This window comes from Vombatus ursinus, unplaced genomic scaffold (genome assembly GCF_900497805.2).
Source record: "Vombatus ursinus unplaced genomic scaffold, bare-nosed wombat genome assembly UNPS02012179.1, whole genome shotgun sequence".
Lineage (NCBI taxonomy): Eukaryota > Metazoa > Chordata > Mammalia > Diprotodontia > Vombatidae > Vombatus > Vombatus ursinus.
In genome coordinates this window covers 7,495,650-7,504,933 of record NW_020951957.1, presented here as the reverse complement: position 1 = coordinate 7,504,933, position 9,284 = coordinate 7,495,650, and positions in this window count along the sequence as shown.

Sequence of the window (9,284 nt, the reverse complement as noted above, 5' to 3'; positions counted from 1 at the left end):
TTACTGTCTGTATGTGGTGTCACCTCACTACTGTGTCTGTCTACCTGGGTCCTTTGTCATTCTAGTACTCTCTAATTCTGATTGAAGTCTCACTCAGAGCCTGCTTTTTAAGACATTTTCTGATGAAGAAGGAAAAGGTGTTCTCAATCTCCTTTTACTCACTTCTAACCTGTTTGTATTAACAGGGGGACTGTTCTACTCTCCAGCTCATCAGAAGACTTTTAATAGACACCTGCTGTACAGGAATGCACATTTTGCATCTCCACGGAAAAATGAGCTAGATTAAAAACAAAAGAAAAATCACCCAGGAAATAACCTTGAAAAGCTGGTTTAAACTTTTTTTCTTAGCTGAGTAATCTTGTATATTTTTCATTCCTTGTCTGGTTTCAGTCAGATCATATACAAAATAGATATGGAAAGACAATTTACTAAAAGTGATGTTGTCTTTTGTCAGCTAAGAAAACCAAAGGACTTTGGGGGTTTCTCTTCTCTCTCTCCTTGGTTGCCTCTGTCAGATCTCATAATATAATAAATCATTAAAGAAAAAAACACAGTCTCAGCTTCCTCTGATTCTTTAGAGAGAAAAAATACCTTCAATTTATAGGCTGTGTTGAGAATTATTTTTCATATATAATATATTCTGGATTTTAAATAGGTTTAAAATATATACCAAAGATTCATTGTATTGAGGGAGATAGTGCCAAATTTGATATTTTATTTGAGACCACACCCAAAGAAGATTTAGTTATAACATAAGGAGCTCATCTATAGTATAGTCATGAAAACATGGATCCTTGGGACAAAGGTCAAAGGTTGCTAAGCCCTAGTCTATAGCCATGCCTTTTCTTTTTCTTTTTTTCTTTTTTTTCCCAGTGTGCTTTTTGCTTCTTGAGCCAACTGCTATTAGGCTTCCTTAATCGTTTCTCTTCTTTTGGGGAAGGGGGAGGAACATCTCAACACACACACACACACACACACACACACAAACACACACACAGACTACTCAATTCCCTTTTCATCTCATTATCCATAGAGAACATTTGAATGAGCAATATTGAAAGGAATTTAGGGATCAATAAATATTTCCATCATTATGGCTCTTTCTGAAAAGCAGACTAAAACATTTCACAAGTCATGTTTTGGTACAGGATCAATTTCTCTCCCCACCCCCTTTTTTTACACAATATTCATAATTATCAGGATGCAGTGATTTCATTCAAAAAAGTGACCTTTCATTTCAGCAGTTCTGCCAACTTCTAGTGCTTGCAAGAAAGTCTACTGTCCTGGTGGTATAGTGGGGCATATTTTAAATTCTCTACAGCCTCATTCTTCATTACAATCATGAATCATGAGCTCAGTCTGAAGACTAAGAATATTCCCACCCTTGAGATTGGCAAACAGGTTACAAGATAAAGCTTGTGACCCTCCCCAAACTTGTTGACATGAGGTATCTGATAGGAAAAAAACTTGGATGAAGCTTTTCACTACCACAGAAATTCCAGACATTTTTCCCTAGTGAAAGATTGTTTTACCTTGGAAGTATATCATCATTGACTCCTGTACCTTTTCCCTTGAATATTGAGAGATAAATTTATTGTGCTGTGTCTTCAATTGTGATAAATACACCTACAGACATTCAGTTTCCATAAAAATATACTAAAATTAAGGCACAGAGGTTATACTCATCTGTCTCAGTTCACATTGGAGAGGGAATTGCAGATAAATAGATCTTAGAAAAAAATGGCAAGACTTTCTGTTTGAGGGGAAGATTATCTTGGATGTGTTTTTAAAAGAATAATTATATTCCTTTTTTTATTTTAAGAAAGAATCTCTGAAACATTTCAATAGGCTACTGTTCCAGGTAGAAAAGATTCCTTTATAAGCTGCTATTGTTGATAGTAAAATTCAAAATTATGATAGCATACCATGGAACAGAATTGAGATGCTTTACTACCATTCTCTTCCAACCTTCCAATGACTCTTCAGTTACTCAATTAACTCTTCCCTCTAGCACCTGCCTAGTTATGCAAGATAACATTCAGACAACACATCACTAGGTGTCTTATCGGCAGGCTACACAGTAATAATATATTAACTAAGAAAATTATAGTATCAATCAGTCCAAAACCATCCAGAATTTGCTGAAATAAGTGCCATTCTCCCAAAGGATCACAAATGTACCTATACCACTAAAAGGAGGTGTTTCAAGATTTGTATTTTTTAGGAAACACTTGGGAAGGTGTGTTAACTCCAAATAATTTCCTGGAATAATTCCTTAGGATTTCATTTCCTCTGAAAAATGCTATGGAAGTACTACAATCTATCATATACCATTTATCATTTGGTAAATAACTTTTTCTCACCTTTGATAAAATATAGTTTTTGATAGGTCATGTGTAAGAAAATGATTTCTTTTCCCTTGGTGACTTGAAGTTTTCTTCTGCAAATCTAGCTATGGATCTGTGATTTTTGAGTCAGTGGGTATGTGTTCCCTCCAGCAGTGTACACTACAATGCTTCCTCACCCTCTCCTCCTGAGTAATTCTTGCTCATGTATCATAAATCCTCCATAGATGAACTAACCAGTGTGCTCGAGACCTTTAATGAAAACTTAAAAGACACCAATGCAACATGAAGACTGTGCATCTTTTATATCTTACACTGACTGCATGAGCCAATTTTCTCATTTTCATTTCATTCCTGTCCTCTAGAATGTCTTTTAAACTGATTCACCGACCCAAATCATTGGTGAAAATGTATTAAAGCCACCTTAGTACCTGTCTTGCATCTTTTTTTTAAAAATCAATTTTATTTTATTTTCAGCTCTGAATTCTCTTTCTCCCTCTTCCCCTACCCCAACCCTATTGAAAACACAAGAAAAAAAAAACACATAACAAATATGTTCATTTAAGCAAAACAAATTCCCACATTATCTAGAAACAGAGGGAGAGACATATATGTATGCATGTGTATGCACTCAAGTGCATGCTTATATGTATATATATATGTATATAAGTGTGTGTGTGTGTGTATGCATATGTCTTTATAAGGTTGTTTTTAATCATAGAAATTGTTCTCTTAGTTCTGTTCACTTCACTTTGCATCAGTCCATACAAATTTTTCCAGGTTTCTCTGAGTCTATCTCTTTCATCATTTGTTACAAAAAAAATAGTATTCCATTACATTCATATACCATAACTTGCTTAGCCATTCCACAATTGATAGACACCTTCTCAGTTTCCAATTCTTTACCACCACAGAAAGAGCTGCTATAAATATTTTCTGTACATATGAGTTCTTGTCTTCTTTCTTTGATCTCTTTGGAATACAGACCTAGTAGCAGCATCACTGGATCCAGTCATGTATCTTTCCATTGCATTTGCATTGATCACCTGAAATTCATATCCCTCTAACATTCCATGGTTCATATACAGGCAAAGGAGAAAATTAGCTTTACAGCAATGGAGTTTTGTGATAGGCAACAACTTGTAATTATTGTCTTTGGATATCTTGTACAATTTCCCATATGAAATTTAACTGCTTTTCCTATTCAATTCACAACCCAGTTAATTTTCCACTGTCAGTCACTCTTTTATACCTATATATGTATATATATATATATATATGCCCACAAATATATTTATATGTATATGTGTGTATGTATGTATGCACATATATATGTAAGTGTGCATATATACACATATACATATATACACAAACACACAAGCACACAACATACATATAAATATGAGATTCATCAGCCTGCCCATCCAACTGCAAGTAATAATCTGGGCAATATACATATTTCATCCATTTTTTTTAATCTTGTTTGAATGAAAGGGCTGGTCTCATTTGTGGAAGCACTGACCTCAGGGAAGATCTCCAATATTTTGAGGTTCAATGAAATCCACAGTATCTCCTGAACAAACAACAGCATCTGGAGAATTTCAGCATGCATAAACAATCCTGCTTCTATCTGGACTTTTCACAGGATGGCCTCCATGACACTGTCAAACACCTTCAGTAAGCATATGGCTTTCTGTTCTATGCCTCCCTTGATGCTGATGCTCAGGATCCTTGAACACAGTTATCTCTGCAGTTGCATCTGCAACCCTTGTGTCAGAGGCACAAACACAACACAAAGGGCTGGGATGTAGTTTGGGAGATGTCCTCTTTCTCTAGTATGTTGCCATCACTCAAACAATCTAGAAACTTTCCCATCTGAAATTGCCCAAGGTACCATTATCAACTCTTTGTAAGCGCACAATTCACAAAATTTGAAGAATATACAGTTTAATTTACAGATCTAAGGAAGTAAGTTGGGGTCATAACATTTATTGTGGCAAATAATGTAACAGGCACACTTGTATGCTACTCTCTGAGGACCAGACCTATTAAATGTTTTCCTTCGGGGTGCTCAGACAACCTAAGGGGTTTGCAGTACCTTTTTTATTTTGGCAATGAATCCTGCCCTGACTGAGTGTGTTATTCTCATTTTGGGGAGCTAGTGAATAAAATCCCAGTTCCATTTAATATCAATTGGCTTTTAGAAAGGGGAATTTATCTCACAGAAACAGAAAGAACAAGCATACATTTCCCCCCAACACTTCAGAGGTATAATCCCCTCCACACTATCTCAGTGTTTGGGGGTGGATTAAACTCACAATTTAGCTCAGTTTTCACATGGTGTTAGTCCCACCAAATATATGTTCAAGGGAAGCATCTCAGCTTGCTTCTGCTGAGCTGGAATCACAGAAATGTGCTCCTCAGGGAGCACTGGACTGGTTGCAACATTGGCTTGGCTTCCTGGACTACCAAATCCATATTACCAAATTCTCAGCCCAGATCTGAGACCCTACTCCTTGCACTTGGAACAGAAAAGAATGGACAAAAATGCCAAAGACCTAGGCCCCTTTTATGGAATCCATTTGGATTCAGAGGAGAAACAAGGAGGTCTTAAATCCCTGTCCCATTTACTGCATAGCTGCAAGTGAAGGACATGAATAGAGCAAATGCCAAAGTGAGTCCTGACTCAGGGTTTTTTATTGTTGTTACTGTTTGTTTTTTGAAGACACCAACAATTCAGGCCAAATAACCCATGGAAAAACAAAACAAAACAAAAACAAAATCTCCTCTCAGTAGTGTGATAGACTGTGGGGGGAGGGGGGCACTGGGCAATCTCCAGTTATCCTGATCTGTATCTTGCCACTGGACCCAGGTGGCTCCAGAGAAGAAAGTGAGGCTGGTGACTTTGCACAGCCCTCCCTTACTTAAATCCAATTCATTTGCAAGTCATAGCATCACCTTGATGTCATAGTCCTCTTTGAGAACTAAGGACAAACAACAACCTATACGTAGTCTGAGTTGCTCCACTGGAGACCCAATTGGTCAGTTCCAGTTGGGCAATGTAGCTCCCTTTCTTTCTTCCTTCCCTCCCTCCTTCCTTCCTTCTTTCCTTCTTCCTTCCATTCCCTTCTCTTTTCCTTTCCCTTCCTTTCTCCTTTACTAAGCTTTTGATTTGTTTTTCATGATTTTCTTGCACCACTCTCATTTCTCTTCCCAATTTTTCCTGTCACTCTTACTTGATTTTCAAAATCCTTTTTGAGATCTTCCATGGCCTGAGACCAATTCATATTTTTCTTAGAGGCTTTGGATGTAGAAGCTTTGACTTTGTTATCTTATGAGTGTGTATTTTGATCTTCCTTTTCACCATGGAAACTTTCTATGGTCAGATTTTTTTCTGTCATTTGCTCATTTTCCCAGTCTATTTCTTGACTTTAACTCTTTGTTAAAGTAGGGCTCTATTTCCACAGTGCAGGGCATACTGTCCCAAGCTTTAGGGGTTTTGTGCAGCTATTTTCAGAGGTACTTCTAGGGACCCATAAGTTTTCACTTCTTCTAAAGTAATATGATCTAAGGAGAGGTGCATTCACTACTCTCCTGGCCTGTGCTTTTGTCTATGAGCTACCACAAGCACTTGTTTCTGCCCTGGAACTGTGATGAGAGTCCCTGCTCCACTGGGGCCACAAGCTCTGGTGTGTTAGTGCTCCTCCTTGCCCTGGGACTACCATACAGGACTATGACCCAGATCTGAGTATGGGAAAAACAACAGAGTCCTGCCCCTGCCTCAGTGCTAGCAAAGAGACCCCCTGTAATCTTCTTCTGACCATTTGTTCAATCCCCTTACCATTTGTGAACTGAGAGCTCTGGAAACAGTTACTGCCACTGCTAATTCAGTGGCTTTTAAGGCCTACTCCTGGTTTGCTGTGACTGTGTCTGTGATGGCGTGGTCTGTGCTGAACTGTGCTCTACTCTCACCCAAGTGTGACAGACCTTTCCTGCTGACCTTCTAAGTTGTCTTTGGCTATAAAATTATTTCACCCAGTCCTTTTGTAGATTCTCCTACTCCAGGAATTGTTTTATGGCATTATTTAAAGGTGTTCAGAGGGATTTTTGGGAAAGCTCAGGTGAGTCCCTGCTTTTTCTCAGTGTCTTGGCTCCATTCCACTTTAATTTATTTTAATGTAATGGTCTCCAAAAACAGTTTATTCCATTTTAGAAAGTTCTACTACTTAGAATGTTTTGTCTTCCTATCCAACCAAAATCTGCCTTTCTACAACTTCTGCCTCATTGTTCTTAGTTCTACAAAGGACAAAAGGAGTTTAATCCTTTTACAATGTGAAAGATCTTTGAATATTTGAAGAAAGCAGCCATCATTCCTCCTGCCCCCACTTTGCCTCAAATCTCTTATCCAAGTGAAAGTCTACTGTGCTTTTAATAAATCTTTATAGGACATGGCAGCTAATCCTCTCATCATTGAAGTTACTTTCATCTAGATGCCCTCCAGGTGATCAAACCACGTTCAAAGTATTGTGTTCAATTCTGGATATCACATTTTAGAAAGGAAACTGTCAAATTGGAACAAGTCCAGAAGAAGGAAAATAGACAGTGAGGAGACATGGACCTATGCCATATGGACACTGATTGTAAAGACAGAAATGAAGACTTAAAGAAGACGTGATTTTTGTCTTCAAGCTTTTGAAAAGCTGTCACATTTGAAAATACTTGGCTACAAACTCTCAGAGGTGTGCTGGATCTAGTCCTTATGCTCATAAGAGCTGATTGTTAAATTTTCAACATGAGCATTTTTACCTTGGGAACTGGCAAACACTACAAATCAGGGTTTGATTCATCGTTTTCTTGATTGTCTAGAATTAGGAAAGTGATGAAAAAAATACTAAACATACTGACTAAATTTAAAAATATGTCTTGAGTACATTTTTCCCTAAAGAACTAGTTAGTAAGCATTTACCAGCACACTTCTGGTCCAAAGGGTAGAAATGGCAAAAATAACGTCTTAGATCAAGGTGTGGCACATAGCAGGAGCTTAATAAATGCTCAATGATTTATTTTTAAAATATTTTGGCTCAATATAAGGATTGTTTTTGATAATTAAAATTGACCCAAAGTGGAATAGCTTGTCACAGAAAGTACTGAGGTCCCCATCACTTGAGAGGACAATCAGAGGCCAGATTGTGAGGGACAGGTGTGAGGGATTGTCTGTTGGCTGTGCCACGTGGGGGTGGGACGGCAAGGAGGAGGGGCTAGGAAGGTATATAAGGGGAGTAGAGATCAGAGCTCTTGGGCTGGTCGGGATCCTGTTTGCTTGCTCCTGCTCTCTTGCTTTCCTGTTGGGTTTGCTGTGATGGTTTCTGAGTAAAGTTTGAGTGTTTGTACCTCCTGATGGGCTCGTCTCTAAGTTTATCCGGGTGGGCTCCGAAGACTGGTATGTGTGACCCTGGCAGCCTGTTGAGAGTGTGCGGTGCGGCGCGGCCGGCACACCAGATTACTTTCTGTAATTGATATTGTAGAAATTATTCCTATTCAAATAGGGATTGGACTTATTGCATACTGAGATAGATCCCTTCCTACTCTAAGCTCCCAAATGATTCTATTGGCCTGAACACAACTAATTCTATTTGTATGTATCCATATTTTCAACTTAACATTTCCCTAAATTACTTGTAAGACACACATTCAAAACTTTTAAAAAAGTTTAAAAATTGTTTTTACGTGTAATTGGGATAAAATAAAATAAAAAGACACAGATTTCAATTAAATTCAATTCTGATTATTTCTTGTAACTGTATTTCTCTAATTTATCAGTTGTTTTGACTTCCTCCAGTGTACTAGCTTAATTTGTGGTCATCTCAAGATTTAAAGAACACTACTCACATAGTGTCAGAGAGGCAGCATAGCATAAAAGAGCTGGGCAGGTAGCCAGGAAGACCTGGTTTCAAGTTTTGCCTCTGACATACACTGGCTATTTGACTATGGATAAATCACTTAACACTTTAGTGCTAAGCAACTCTCTAGGATTATATGTTGCATAGAATATGGTGACCTAAATTGGTGGAGAAAATTTCCATACCTGCGAGTTCCTTATAACAATGAAATCACAGGTACAATCCACATTACTATGACATTATTTTTATTTATCACTCGAACATATTTTACTACTTCATGCCACAAATATACAATCCATAACTATTTTATAATAATATTATTAACACTTTACCACCAACCTAATACCAATTTAGAATGAATGAACAAATGTATAAATCATTAATATGATACTGATGGTATGATTTTTCTCTTAAAATAATATGTAATTGTAAATGTCTGAACATATGTCTGAGACAGAATTTGATTTCAAGTGTCCCTAACTCCAGGTCCAATGTTGTATGCACTATGCCACCAAAGTAATGATGATGATAAATGATATTTCAATAGCTCTTTAAGCTTTGCAAACTACTTCTAATACATTTTCATCTCAGCTTCACAATAATCCTGTTTGGGAGATGTTATCATTGCCCCCATTTTATATTTGAAAAAACTGAGTCTCAGAGAGGTTAAAAGGTTTGTCCAGGGTCACATAGCTTGTGGCAGGTTTTCCTGACTCTAGTATCAGAATTCTGTCCAGTATTCAGACTATGAACCCTTCTTCACACAATTATAGGTGTGAAACTGGAAGAACCTGAGGATTCCTCTGCTTCATTTCCTTGCTTTAAGAAGAGGAAATTGAGGTCTAGAGAAGTTAAGTAGAAAGATCAAAGTCAGGTAGTAAGTAGTAGGACAGGATCTGTACTCAGATCCTCTCTCTGACTCCAAACCTGGCATTTTATTACAACTTACTGCCTCCTCTATCCCCTCATTATATTTAGTCAAGTACATAGACACACACACACACACACACACACACACACACACACACACACACACACA